This window comes from Lygodium microphyllum, chromosome 19 (assembly GCF_053477565.2).
Source record: "Lygodium microphyllum isolate KBCC chromosome 19, Lygodium_microphyllum_v1.1.10, whole genome shotgun sequence".
Taxonomy (NCBI): Eukaryota; Viridiplantae; Streptophyta; class Polypodiopsida; order Schizaeales; family Lygodiaceae; genus Lygodium; species Lygodium microphyllum.
Genome location: NC_141153.1, coordinates 121,196,096 through 121,211,605, shown reverse-complemented (window position 1 = coordinate 121,211,605; position 15,510 = coordinate 121,196,096). Strand labels below are relative to the sequence as shown.

The 15,510-nt window shown below is 41.8% G+C and overlaps 1 pseudogene; it reads right to left on the bottom strand.

Moving 5' to 3' along the window:
• Positions 1–10,615: 10,615 nt before the first annotated feature.
• LOC148020328 (uncharacterized) lies at positions 10,616–12,247 on the bottom strand (annotated as a pseudogene).
• Positions 12,248–15,510: the final 3,263 nt, after the last annotated feature.

Below are 15,510 nucleotides of genomic sequence, written 5' to 3'. Positions count from 1 at the left end.
AAATATCTTCCCAAAGCCAACCCTGCTTTGGAGAGGATTTCTTCTTTGTGCTTTATAAGATTATGTGGGAGGAAAAAACATGATGGCAATAATGAAAGACAAGTTGTATGCCATTTGTAGTGCAAATGTTTCATTAGAAAGGTAGAAATTTGTGACAATTTTGAAAGCTTGGATATGTTGTGATGTGTGAAGTGATGTCAAGCTTACTTAATCAATGTTTTTGTTTAAAATAGAAAAAATGAGATTTTATTGACTTTAGCATGTGCGAAGGAAAAATACCCTTCTATGCCACATATGGTTGACCTAAATAAATTCAAGGTTTACATGCACCAAGAGGTGCTCTGGTACCACCTTCTTGGCAAATCATTGTTACTTATTAGATCATTCGAGGTGGATGGCACTATCTTGCTAGATGGGTTTGATGATTTTTTCAAAGTATAAAGATAGAACCATATGCAAAAAGCATTCTTCCATTTACTTGCAAAAATAAAGAATGTTGCAGACTCTAATAAGATGCTAGAGTTACTAGAATCTAGAAAATGCACGATGTATACATTGGCATTGTTTTATATATTATAATTATTATTTTTGTTGTTGACACATGTAGATTTAAATTAGTAGGTATTTGTGTGTAGTAGACGGTCGAGAGGCCTTCTATTTGATGGAGACATTAAGGTCATGTCTTCTCTACTAGAGGAGTGGCTAGACCTTCATAGTGACAATTGGATCTACTCCAAAATAGTGATGGAGTAGGCACTAACACCATGGGAGTGCCACAAGTTCCCATTGAGTGATATGCTAAGATAAGATACTGACCTTTGGGAGAGAAAGTGTGATATCATATCAAGTTTATTCTTTATGCTTTGTGATGGTGATGTGACCATTCATTGATAATTGTGTTGATTCTTGATTGCAAGATTCAAATTAGAGATGAGCTACCACCTCCCACCTCATGAAGTTGCAAGGTCCATAGATGTGGATGAGGGTGCGAATGCACCAAAGGTTAATAGTGCAAAGAAAGTCTATAGAAAAGGTGCCCATTTAACATATTCATGCCTTAGAAAACCTTTTCCAAGGTCTATGGTTTTTAACAACAATAATAATGGTTTTTTTCTCGAATAAAAGGGAGTCACTTGATATTGAAAGAGCAAGAGCAATGCCATTGCATAGCATTACTTTAGAAACATAGACTATTGAAGGTTATCATATATGCATTTGGGATGTACGCATTTTTCATTTCAATGTTTTAGAAGTATTAATGTGATGTGTGGCAAGAAATGGGACTAATATTATGAGTGTACACAAAAAAAAAAGTGAAGACAACAAGAGGGGCCGCAACAAATCTAGTTATAATGAACTTTGACCAAGCACATGATTTAGAGAGTGAGGAGCAAGGAAGCAAATGAATGTCTAGAAACCAAACTAAAATTAACCTTATTGAGTCATGATTGAATGCTTTTTTCCAATGTGTGTAAAGAAAATGCCAAAAGGAGGACATACATGGTGCATATAGGAAGTCAACATTATTGACTCCATTAATAGACCGTTTCTTGGTATCCCTTACTTCCATGCCATTTGAGGAGTCTATAAGACACTTAGCAAAGAAGAAGAAAACATGTATTTCAATTACTTGTTAGAGATGATGAATCCACACAAAACATATTTCCCTGCTTATCATGGAGAGTGGTCTAATACAAATGTTATATTTTGAAAGACTTCTGGTACCAGATTGTTGTTGATGCATTGTTACTAGATGTGCATTGGAAACATTTGCATGGGATGGGTATATGGTTTCTTCTTTCCATTTACATTGTGTCTTGCAAGATATAAAATTATCATAGATGATACTTATTATAGATATCTTGTCCATGTAGCATTTTGCGTTTTATGGAGACAAATGCATATGACATGTATCGTTGTGAGAAGGTGCCCTCCTTGGTTTTGTTGATTTCCCTACATCCTTGCTTGCTTCTTGGGATGGAGAAACAATATTCATAAATTTCTTATAATTTCAATTACTATTTTATTTTATGTAATTAAATATGACATGAAAATTTGATAAAGGTAACATTCATTGCATTTAAAATTGGTGAAGGTGTCCTTGAATGGAACAAGTTTTCCATGAGCCTAGTGAAGGGAGTCATGGATCTATATCATAAGTTTATTGTAGATGAGGGTTTCTTAGTTACATTATGTTTGGCACAAAAATTTGTGAGAGTGTTTAAGGGTGCTTGAAGTGTGGGCTTGAAGCTTTGTCACACATGGACTCTCATGTGCAACGGAGGCTATAAGCATCCAACCACTAGGGATGAGGTAAGCTTAATAGCACATCTTTTTGTCAATTAAAGTACTATGTTTAAGTAAATTAGCATCACAGAATTCTTCATAGGTCATTGATTTGACTATTGGATTGTTCTATCAAGGAGGGGTTCCTATTCCCATGCATGACAGTGAGGAGGGAGAGACAGTGGGAGTTTTCTTCTAGAGTTTGATACATTTGAGCATATAGACATGGATGGAACCCTTTGTAGGGGTGGAGTAGAATGGGCATGTGATTTGTTTAAGAAATTATCTTACCTCTATTTTAATGTGTGAATGAATTAGTAGTAAAAGGGTGCTAATATGTTGTATCATCTTACAAATGGTTGCTAGCAAACTTCATCATGGAGATGGACTATGTCTTGGATACTCTGCAGTGTTGTGGAGGACTAGGAAAAGCATACACTAAATTGCACTGCTATTACATATGCCTAAAGGAGTGTATGCAGTCAATGCTTGTACATGTGGCATGCTTACAATCTTCAAATCATATTGATGATGAGTAATGCTATGAATCGATGCATCATAACAAAAATTGCTTTCCATTTGAAAAACCACTATCAAGGTACTAATATGAGAAGGGTCATGAAAATTTAACTAGTCTATGTATCTAACTTGACAAAATCAAGGCTTTAAGTAATCCATATATATATCTAACTTGACTAAATCAAGGAAAATGTAATGTAATTGAATGAATTATGAAAGGGTATACCATTGATGACACTCATAGAAACTCTAAAGTTTCATGCAAAAACTCTAATGTTGTAATATTTCCGCTCAAAAATATTATTGAACTTGACTCCCCGCACGCTGCGTAAAACCTGTGCAAGGTTATCTCCCACATCATAATTATTGGCAGCTTAATCCGTACCCCGGACGCACAAAAATGAGGCCCCCGCATTGTGAAATCGAGGCCGGGGTTGAAGACCGTAAAAACCCATGGGAGAACACCCTTTTTGAAGGGGCAATTGGGATAAATGATGAAATTTAAGTCAAAATTTTTTACAATTATCCCTTCCCCCAGCCGATGCATGGCTGGAGGAGAGGGAGTGTGGGGAGGAATGGCCTAAGTAGGTGTGGTGTAGGGAGCATGAGGAGAAAATGGCCATGCACCAGCCACATGGTGGCCACCATCTCCCCCCCTAAAGCTATAAGAACCCCCCCTGTGGTCTAGTGGGAGGAGGATAGAGGAGAAGGCTGCGTGCTGGAGGATCTAAGGGAGGATCAGACGATGGAGAAAAGAGGCTGCTGCATTAACGACCAGAGCGGAGAAGAGAGTGGGAGGCGGCCGTGCTGGAGGAATGAAGGGAAGTGGTTGCCGCTCTATGCACGATCGTGGAAAGGAGGGACTACTACCGCCACCTCTCACCTGTTGCCGCCGTTGCAGCGTTGCTACCGTCGTGGCTCCATGTTTGCCACCATCAAGACAATCACCCCCATTCGTCATCATCTTTCCACCAAATTATTACCCCCCTCCCTCTTCCACGTCAATTCTGTTCGTAACCAAAAGCTCCTTAGAAGCTTCTTAAGAAGCTTCTAAGGATAAGGGACATAGGCCTTGTTCCTACGTGCCCTTCCCCGATTTTTAAAACCGGGTTCATAAAGCCCCAATCGCTGTGCAAGGGAGAAAGCAGGCGGGCTTGGAGGCCGTTTTGCCATAGCGGAGGAAATTTGGAGATCGAGTAAGAGATCGCGGGGTTCAAGTCATCAACGATGGCTCCCAAGAAGATGCAAGGCGCACCTGTGGGAGGTTCCTCCCCGAACTTACACATGGACATCACCGTGGATCCACAAGCCCAGGTTTTTCGAATTTAATCCCACTATAAGAAACGCTTTGAACATGCTTAATTCCATAGGGAGAATGCATTTTATGCTTATCGTTAATTCATGTGGTAATGACATTTGATAAATTATCTCTTTGAACGATACATAAGGATTGGTGCATACCATGCAATTGGATCGTTTGCATCTCCAAAGTTATGAATGTAAATCTTACTCGCCCTATGAACTTAGTCGCAAATTGCCTTGTCGTGCATTTTCAAAGTGGAAATCTAAAACGCATATTGCCTAGGGTTAAAGAGGAAATTGTTAAGTGCATTGGCCGTGAAGGAAAAGAGTATCTTGCATTTAGTCAATAACTTTCTTGTTATGACTCGCATGGAAAGAATTGTTAACGTCCGTTGCATGGCATGAAAATGAAACAATGGACATTGCACGTTGCATGCAAAGATGTTGTCGAACGGATTAAAGGTTGCATGTCACATGAACTTCATTAACAATGTTGTATTTAGAAAAGGGTCGTATGTTACATATTCGTGAATTTCATTTCATCGAGTTGCATTTAGAAAAGAGTGCATGGCTTATCAAAGCATGAAATTCTAAAGCTCAAACAAAAGGGTTGTAGGCATGATTCTTTGATGTAAACCCTAGTAGGTTTCATACAAGTTATCATTCATCATGACCTTAGTAAGAAAAGTAAAGGGTTATGGCATACCTTATAGAACATAGATGTAACAAATCGTAGACTTGCACGAAATGTGGTATTTATCATCTGTTTACACCTTTAGAACAAGCTTAGCACCTCTAGGGAAGGCTCATCCTTGTCGTAAGTTGTAATAATTCCGTTTCCAAAAAAACCGCATTCTTTATAAGACCCCATATTCAACAGCTCTTGTACGAACTCTACGACAACGGAAACTAGCATCAAACCCCAGGCGAACTACTTTACGCAGAAACGTCAGGATCGAAGCGGATCTATGCCGCACTTGGTTCAAGGAGAATGGGAAACGAGAGGGATGCAAAGCTCGACCTCTCTGCCTATAAGGCATAGTCCCATTTCGTTCCCCTAAAACAACATAAATTGGGTTCTAGTAACCTAGATTCTAGGTCAACGTTACTTGTTGTTTGTTTCCTTCGAGCGAAGTTCCTTGCTGTCCATTTCCTTGAGAAAAGTTCCAGGCCAACCGAGACCACCCATCGGTAGGACGGACCCATGGCCACATCCACCCCACTTTCCTCAGGGTTGCTTTAGTTGTCTAATTACCTACCACATTTAGGTGGACACACATAAAATAGCTTCCTTAACTAGCCAGTTAGACACTGGTTCCTTCACGTAATCTTAGCACTTGACATAGAAAAAAAATGTCAAATAAGTTCCTTTTCAATAGGTTATCTTACTTATCTTTGGAATACATCCATAAAATCCAGCCCGTAGGCTAATCCATAATCCACCCGAAGGCAATCCATAATCTGCCCGAAGGCAATCCAGCAATCCACAAGGATTACTAATCCAAGATTCTGCCCGTAGACTAGTATGCGGGCCTCGAGATCCAATCCCGAGTCGCATTGGCCTCTTGTGCAGGGCCCGGAAGGCAAGGGATTTACGGCTAGAGCCCCCCCGGCACCCAAGCGTCCTCCTGCTCTAAGTAGTTCCCAACAGAGAGACCTCTCATGGCAGGTTTGGTCCACCTTCCCAGCGCGGCTAACAACCCCCTTGGTTAGGGTCACGCAGACAATTAGGGGTAACTGATACTGCCTCTCCCTTCAGGCCTTCAACCGGAAGCATTAATTAACTTTTCATCTTTTAGTTCCTTGAGCAAACAATGCAAACAGTGCTCCTAAACTGTTACAAGCACAATCAATCCAGTGGTCGTTTATTTGGCCAACTGCTAAGGAGTGAATCCTTATCTCTGGATGCAACCATCATTCGCTCCTGGATCAATTGCGACCTAGCAAGATCCCCAAGGTTTTGTTTGTTTACCCTTTTATCCTTGGGTTAGGGTCATACTCTGTTAACCCAACTTAACCAACACCTTAGGTTTCATAAATTAAGACAGTGAATCCTGGCAACCATTTTGCTCTGACTTATTTGATCCTTTGCTTCCAAGAAAATACCTAACTTCCCTTAATTTGGCAAATCATCCCAAGAAAGGTGATGTAGCAGGATGACTACTCATCCTCTTGCAAGTTAGACTTGTGCTAGAACCTGCCAACCTCATTACAAGGAGTGGCAAATCTCTCTTGTGATTAAATCACAAGGCCATGCGACGTTGCAACTTGTTGCACAAGTGTCGCATCTATCCCATGGGATCATTTCGTCCATTGAACGGCTTTTCCTAATCAAGGAATTTTGTTTAGACAAGAAGCAGGGTTTAGGGTGTCTTCTTACCCAACCCAACCCTAAATGTACTAGGCCGACGTCCTAGGGTTTCCAAACTCAATCCGAGTATTAGCATTAGGTCGAATGATCCTTAGGGTAGAAACCCTAGATCTTTGTTTGCATGAGCATCCAATTGACACAAACATTCCTTGAATGTGGGTAGGACCTTTGAGTTTGAGGGCTTCGACTTGGCATCCAAGTACGATATTATGCCGCATTTATGATGTGCCAAGCCTTAGCTAGTACTTGAGGTGTTTATCGTATCGACTAGTTATGCCTATACGAATCCCTAATGGTTATAATATTACGAGTGATTTAGCTAAGTTAAACTACTTGACTTGTGTAACGTGACCACCTATTATCTTCACGACACGTCTTAGCAGTCCATCAGAAAGGATGTCGAAAAAGCTTCACCTGGCACTCCCATGGAATGTTACGGGATTTGCGATGTACGACTTTCCGCGTCTGCCACGTAGCAAAAGTGTTCTGGCCATTCCCACTTAGGACCGACTTGAATCAGGGTTTTCCCTATTGGTCATTTCCTAAACGGCAACTAGCGTTGAGCCCGAGCGAACTACTTTATGCAGAAACGCTAGGTTCGAAGCGAATTCACGCTGCACTTGGTTCAAGGAGAATGGGAAACGAGAGGGATGCAAGGCTCGACCTCTCTGCCATAAGGCATAGTCCCATTCCATTCCCCTAAAACATCGTAAATTGGAATTATTATAACTTAGACTTCTAGGTCAGCGCCCTTGATGTTCGTATCCTTTGAACGATCTTCTTGCTGTCCATCATGATTGAGAAAAGTTCCTGACCAATCGGGACCACCCATCCGTAGAACAGAATTGGGCCACATCCTCCGCACTTTCCTTAGGTTGTTTTAGTTATTTAATTACCTAACACATTTACTTGGACATGTATCAATCAGCTTCCTTAATTAGCCCATTAGGCACTGGTTCCTTCACGTAATCATAGCACTTGACATAGAAAAGCAATGTCAAACAAGTTCCTTTTCAATAGGTTATCATATTTATATTTGAAATACATAAAGTCTAGCCCGTAGGCTTATCCATAATCCGCCCGAGGGCTCCCGAAGGCTATCCAACAATCCACAAGGATTACTAATCCAAGATTCTGCCCGTAGACTAGTATGCAGGCCTCGAGATCCAATCCTGAGTCATGTTGGCCTCTTGTGCAGGGCCCGGAAGGCAAGGGATTTGCGGCCAGATCCCCTTTTGGCACCCAAGTGTCCTCCTACTCCAAGTTGCGCTCAACGAAGAGACCTCTCGCGACGGGATCGGTCCACCTTCCCGGCGCGGTTAACAATCCCCTTGGTTAGGGTCAGGCAGGCAGTCGGGGGTAACTGAAGCTACCTCTCCCTTCAGGCCTTCAACCTGAAGCATTAGATATCTTTTCATCCTTTAATTCTTTGAGCAAACAAAGCAAAATAGTGCTCTTAGAAACTATTACAAGCACAATCATTTCCATTAGTTGTTATTTTTGGCCAACTGCTAAGGAGTGAATCCTTCTTTCCGAATGCATCTAGCACTCGATCCGGGATCAATTGCGACTTGGCAAGATCCCCAAGGGTTTTTCTATTAACCCTTATATCCTTGGGTTAGGGCTGTACCCTATTAATCAAACTTAACCAAAACCTTAAATGCTATTAGCAATAAATATGCTATTTCAATTTACTGATTGGTCCTTTGCTTCCAAGCAAATATCTAATCCCTGTATCCTTGGTCACTCTACCCAAGAAAGGTACTATATCACGACAATTATTCATCCTTTTGCAAGATAACTTGCGTAAGAATCTGCCAATCTCATTCTGAGGAATTGGACATTCCCTTGTGATCAAATAACAAGATCATACGACTCTGCAACTTGTTGCACAAGTGTCACATCAAACTATGAGACTATTTACCCATCGAATGGAGTCTTATAATCACAAAATCATGATTAGATATAACAATCCATTCCTGATTGCATTAGGCCGACATTGTCAGTCCTAGGGTTCCAAGTTCAAACTGAGTTTCCTTGTTTTAGCGAGAGATCCTTAGGGTAAAACCCTAGATCATTTCTCACAAGTATGTCCTACTGTCCCTACATTCCGTGAATGTGGGCAAGTCTTTAGGGTAAAGGAGTTTTAGCTTTGGCAATAAGAGTAACTAGGTCACGTCCTCAACGTGTTAAATCCTAGTTAGCTCTTTGGGATATGTTGCATTGAATTAACCATTCCTAAACAAGTCCCTCGCGATTTTTAGGTGTTTAGGTTTAAACCAATTTAACTTGTCTATTCTTGAAGATAATTACGCTACCATTTTCGTAACCACATGATTCATTGCCTACGTATAAGTTGATTTACAAGCCGTAACTTATCGGGTTAAGATCAAAGCATAGGTTAAGTTATAGCATAATTCCAATTGATCATTATATAACATGCAAACAAGATTCATGCTACTAAGCTTTAGGATTTTATGTTTAAACATGCAGCCTTTTTCTACTTTCATTCCCGAATGAATTAGTCATATGCTGAACTTACACAACCTTTCATTGATTTGAGTTTTTAGGCCACTTGCGTAGAGTTAAATCTTCTTCATGCAGCCCTAGCAATTTTCTACGGTTGCTAGCAACTTTCTTTAAGAATCATTTTGAAGAAAAGATGTTCAATAATGCAATATGCGGTTTATTCCTTCCACTTAATCGAAGTGTACTATCATAATTCCGTTTTGTAAAGATGGGCATTAATTAATCTAATTTCATTACTTTGCAATGCATAAAAACCACTTGATAGAAATGCATAGAGATCTTATGCTCACTTTATTTTGTTTGTTTTATTGAAAAATACTAATGACCGAATCTCTCAATTGTGAGCTATTAGCCAAAGTATTTTCAATCGAAAAAATATGCATTCTCATTCCTCAAATGATCCATGCATAATTGAAATATTATGATGTTAATCAAATTTAGGAAGAAAACCTGTACTTGTGGTGAAATGTCTATGTGGATGCTAGGAGATGATCCTCCTGCAGTTGCGCCTTGAGCCTTCTTAGGAGCCATCGTGAATTCGGCCTTTCCGCCTTGGACGTAAATTTATGATGTTGGCCATCTCCTTCGCACATGAAACTCCCTTTGTGATTCCACCGTCCTTCAGAATCGAACCTTAGAAATGAAACTTATGAATTTTTCCTTCCTTTCGTAGAAGCTCCGGGGGTGCAAATTGTCTACACGGAAAGGGGGGAAAAGAAAATAGCTTTGTGATATGCAAAAGGGGAAAAAGGTAGCTTAGAAATCTGGGTTATAAAGGCTCCTTTGGAAAGGGTTTATAAAAGTCCCTAGGAAGGGCTTCTAAGATAATGTGTGGGGGGGGGGGAATCCACGAAAATTGCTAAAATGGCTATTTGTGTGGGGAGGATTTAAAAGGAACCCGAGTTAAATAGCCTTAGGGGAATGCTATGAAAGGCCTTAAAACCGGCTAGGGGAGGGAAAATCCACGAGAAGGGATTTGAGGACTTGTGTGGAAACCTCACAGAAAGGGGGTTAGGTGGAATTTGCAAGGGAATGGATGGAAAAATCCCGGGGGTAGGGGGGCTATAAGAATCACAGTAGGGGGGCTTTGGATTCCGGGGGGTTGAAAAAAACCGTCTAAAGGAAGGCTTTAAGGAAGCCACATGAAGGGGGGCTTCCAAGGAGGCCTTAGAAGCTTCCCCAAGAAGCTTCTAAAGCTTCTGGGGTAAATGGAGGCCCACGTGGAGGAAGAAGACGACTCCCTCAGGCAGGTGGCATGTTGGCGGCCAGATGGCAGTTTGTTGATCAGCGGCTTCACAAGCTCATCTTCTCCACGGCAGCGACCGGCTTGGCCAACAGCTCCTCCCTTAATTAGGGTGTTTGCACGCAACAACGTCCCTCACTCTCCTTCTCTCTGACAGCGTCACGATTCGTCGTCCTCCCCCTTAATCCCATGGCACGTGCTTATATAGGTGAGGGGAGGGGATCCTCCCTCCCCCACGTAGCATCCTGCATGGCTTCATCCTTCTGCAAGCTCTAGCAAGGGAGCTTAATTGCCCTTGCTATTCCCCTCTCCTCCAGCACAACAGTCGGCTAGGGGAGAGAGGGATAATTTTAAAAAATTTACCTTTATTCCCCATAAATTATCCTTTTGGCCTCCATCTCTGGTCCATGCTGAGCCAAGATTGGAGCATGCCCAATCCTTAATGTCCCACCTCCTTGAGGTACCACAGCCTCTCTCTTATACTGATCCAAAGACTTCAGAGCTGATTCAGTAACCCTAGGATCTGCTCGCTGCAGGTACTTCAATGCCAATTGATCCACCTCATCGATACGACCTTGTTCCAGGAGCCCTGTTGGATTGGCCCGACCTTGAAGAGTTCTGATTTGGGAAAGATGGATTTGACCACCTCCCTCCACTAAGCAAGGGCGGGGCTCCTGCCTCTTCAATGCTCCAATTGGCACTCGCTCTACGATATCAGGTTGATATGGATGCTTGCGTGGAAGAAGAGAGGCATGTCCAGCCCTATCCACTGAGAAAGTAGAAAGCCCAGGAAGTCTTTCAACTCGTGAAGCTTCAGAAAGCAACCTATGCTAGTCCCTGTAGCCTGCTTCCCTTCTCTCAAGCAGTCCCAATCTAAGTTGCTCTTCTTGATACCTTCTGTCAGAGACCAATCCAGGATCTATCCTTTTTCGTGGTGGCTCTATCGGGCAAAATAATTGAACAAGTTTTTAAACCTGTACAGCAGTTAATTCAGCACTAAACTTGTTTCGAGCATAGTAGTTTTCTTTGATGGCATCTTTGAAAATGTCTTTAGGAAGGGGTAGGCATTCCCTATATGTATCAAACTGCACCTGTGCGGTATATGACCCTTGGAAATTTTGAAATGCATTGGGCTCAAGGTCCATACCACCATGAGAAATAGCCTCGTAGATTCCATACAATTCCCTTGTATCAAAATTGAATAAGAACAAGAGCGTGCCAGGGGTAACCTGCTCCACCAGATCTCTTCTTGCAAGTGGCAAACCAAAAAACTTATATCGAAAACACTCTTGCTTGGTATGGTTGTTGCACATGAAGATAACACTAGAAAACCAGGCCCAATAGCCATCCTTGTCGAAGCTTGACACGTTCTATGGGAACAGCTGCAGTCTTTGAGACAGCCGCCGCAGAGACTCCTCCCATCAAAAAGTCTATGGCAAAGGAATATGGACCCTTCTTCTCCATGACATATAGTGCTAATGTATCTTCTTCAAAAATGCTTTGTCCCGCATATTACGTTAGCCTTGTTCACGTGCAACCTTTATCTTCATAGCTTAAATGTCGGCTTCTACAAAGCTTCCTTTGATTCCACGGTTTCCTGCACTTTTCTTGGAATTCATCATTGAAATTGATAGCATAATAATCTTTGGCATCAGTTTTTCATATTTTTCTGACACACACACAACATGCACACAAAGAGAAACACACATAAACACAAACACACAAGTGGAGTATGTACATTGATCACGGGTACTGAAAAGGACGAAAAGATAATGCAGCAATCAAACACAATGAAACACACACGAAAAAATAACACAGATGCACAACAAAAATGGAGGTGTTTACAGCTCGGATGCGCAGCAGCATGACATCCACCCCCTCTAAACCTGCGCATCCTCCGGATGAGCCAACTATCTAGGATCATCCAAGTCCACAAACAGGTCCAGTCCTTCATCAGTTTCTGGTAGACCTATTTCTCCATTAGCTTCATCATCCATATTCTCTGCTTCTTCTGCTAGAATTTCTTCTGACTGCTCTTCTTCTGCCAATGCTTCAAGTGCATACTCTTCATCTTCTCTTCTCTTGAAAATCTTGACTCGTTTTCCAGCAATGGGCACCCTCAATACCGTCCCATCCAATTCAGCCAACTCATAGGTAGCATTGTTAAAAACCTGTTTCACCTCATATGGTCCAAACCATCTTTGAACCATTTTTCTCATGCTACTATGTTGATTCTCTAGGCTACTGTCGTAGACTAGAACCCAATCTCCCTCTTTTATGGCTCTAGGCCGCAAGCAATGCCTCAAATCAAACCTGTCCTTGTTTCTGAGTCGGGTTGCCTTCAAACGATCAATTGCTAGCTGCACATCTTCTGTCCTTCTCTCTAGTTGACGAACCCAAAGAGCTAGAAGCTCCTCCCTTGATAAATTCTCATGCCAAGGAAGAGCACTCCATGTAAGAGCACATATTTGAGTAGTCATGATAGGTTTTTTCCCATACATCAACTCTGGAGGCATATATCCAGTAGTCACGCTATGTGTAGAGCGGTTTGCCCACAATGCAAAAGGTAGTAATCTCGGCCAATCTCCAATCCGACCTCTACAAGCTTTTGCCAATGCCTTAACTATCGGCGGATGTCCTCTTTCACTCTTGCCATTCCCCTCTGGATTATAGGCAGTAGTAAGAGCCAACTTAATCCCAAGCAGTGAGAAAAATTCTCTAGCTTCATCTGCATCTAGCTCTCCACGATCAGCTGTAATCTTGCCTATATATCCATACCTGCAAAATATTTCTTCCAACAAGAATTTACATACTTTAGTGGTGGTCTTCGTCCACAAAGATATGCCTTCAACATAGTTTGTAAGATCCTCCCTGGCCAAGACAAGATATCTCATCTGCCAAAGTCCCACTGGCAAAGTAACCAAGTCAACCACCCATTTATAATGCATACATAGCGGATAGGTCGGATGCAAATCATCACGATGTCGCACTAAAGAGTAAAGCTAACAGTCCCTGCAAGTCTCCACAAAGTGGAAAACATCTTTATACATCCCTTTCCACTAGTATCTTTGTTTGATTTTCTCATAGGTAGCCCACACACCTCTATGTCCAGCCCAAGAACTCTCATGAAACTCTTGCATAATCTGTATCTGCATCGCTGCCTCACAAACTACTCTCAAGGGTAGGCCGCCTTTCTTCTTTGGGTGCTTCCAAAGAAAACCATCTTTCAAGAAATACCCATAAGCCTTTCTTCTGATTTTCTTGAATACATCATCTATCCAATCAGCTCTTCGAGTCAATGAACTCAGATACTATCCAATTTGTAGCCACTCGCCAACATAGAGTTCTTCAGTAAAGGCTTCAACAGTAGATACATGACAATCATGAACAAGGACAGAAGCTGCAAACTCTGTCTCATCATCTTCTGCAAGCATTGACTCCTCATCCTCATATCTCGCTCTAGACAACATGTCAGCAAACTGGATTATCTTTTCCTGCTATATGTCGAAATTCTGGATTCAATGATTTGATGTAGGCAATCCACCGAAGCATCGCTATATCTGGAGTCGAACAGCTAGTAATCATGCCAAGAAAAGGCAAACAATCTGTTTCCACAACAATTGAAGCACCAATAAAATACCCTTTATCACACTTTAGTGCAGTGACTACTCCCCACAACTCTCTTTTAATCTGCGGATATCTCCTCTGCCGCTCATTAAAAACTTTAGCTCCAAAGCGGATTGCATATCTGTTTCCATCAACATCATCCTGTCCCACTGCCCAACCTATGCCAATAGGGCTAGTATCAACTGTCAACATGATTGGCCGTCCACACTGATAATCTGCCTTACGAAGAGTAGGAGCTGACTGCAACAGCTTCTTGAGTTTACGCATGGCTTTCGAATGCTTCTCATCCCAATGAAATTTCTGCCCCTTCCGAAGCAGCTGATAGAGAACATCTGCTATGTGAGCAAAATGAGGAATCCAAATCATGTAAAATACACAAGCTCCCACAAATCTCCGCACTTCTGAAGTAGTCGAACAATACTCTGCAATCCTGCTTATGGCATCCACCTTTGTAGGTGAAGGCTTCCTGCCATAATAACCAACCATATGCCCAACTATGATGACTTCATTAACACCAAAGACAGATTTCAGCCTTGAAAGAGTCAAATTCACCTCCTCTAGTCGTGTCAATATTTGCTCACAAGCAACCAAGTGTTCAGCCACAAACTGTCTACATCCTCGCAAATCAAGACTCTCATTCTTTTCTTCTTCTGCACAACCCTTAATAGGCACATCATCTAGGAAAGGCATGGTATATTGCAGAATATAGTCTCGCAGAACTCTATGCATAGCATTCATCATATGAGCAACTGAGTTGGTGGCACCTTGAGGCAAGGTACACGTCCTCACAAGACCAAAAGGTGTCCACATAGTGGTAATATCCCTGCTTTCCAGGGCAAGCTGAAACTGGTCATAACCAGAATACAAGTCACCTAGGGAATAGATGGCTCGTCCTGCAAAAGCCTCGGAAAACTCATCCATAACTGGCCTGTTCCCACATTCCCGATTGTCACTTTATTCACGGGCTGCATATCCTGAATAAATCTCAAGGTTCCATTCTTCTTTGGTACAGTAAACCACCTGTTAGAATAGGGCGCAGAAGAGGGTTCCAAAATCCCCATCTTAATCTTCTCATTCAACAACTCTATCAGCTTTGGCAAGTGTGCTCTAGGGACAGGTATAGGACGTATATTCCATGGCAACCAATTCGGGACTAATGCAGCCAATTTCATGAGGAAAGAAAGCAAATGCCTTACCATGTCGTCCAAGCATCTCTCTAAAACATTCTTTTTCCACTGGAAGCAAGAAATCATCATTTCCAATCTTCAATTTTGCAAGAGTTTCAGCTGTAAATTTATGTCCAATATTTGCATGATCTCTCAACATAGGCTGCTTCATAGCTTTTTCTATCTGCTCATCACTATCAGGAGGAAGCGGCCCTGCAACCAGCTTAACCTTCTTATCAACTGTTTTATACTTCGTGTCAACCTTGGCATCAGTCAAGCACTCTTTTCTTTGCTACAATTTTTGCAATTTTTTAGCAACTTTCAACTCTGTTGGCTAAAAGATTTCAGCCCTTTGCTCTATGGACTGCATGGGTGCAGCCTAAAACTCTGTATGCTGAAATTTTTCAGCATTAAACTCTGTTGGCTGAATGGTTTCAGCCCTCTGCTCTGTAGACTGCCATGATGCA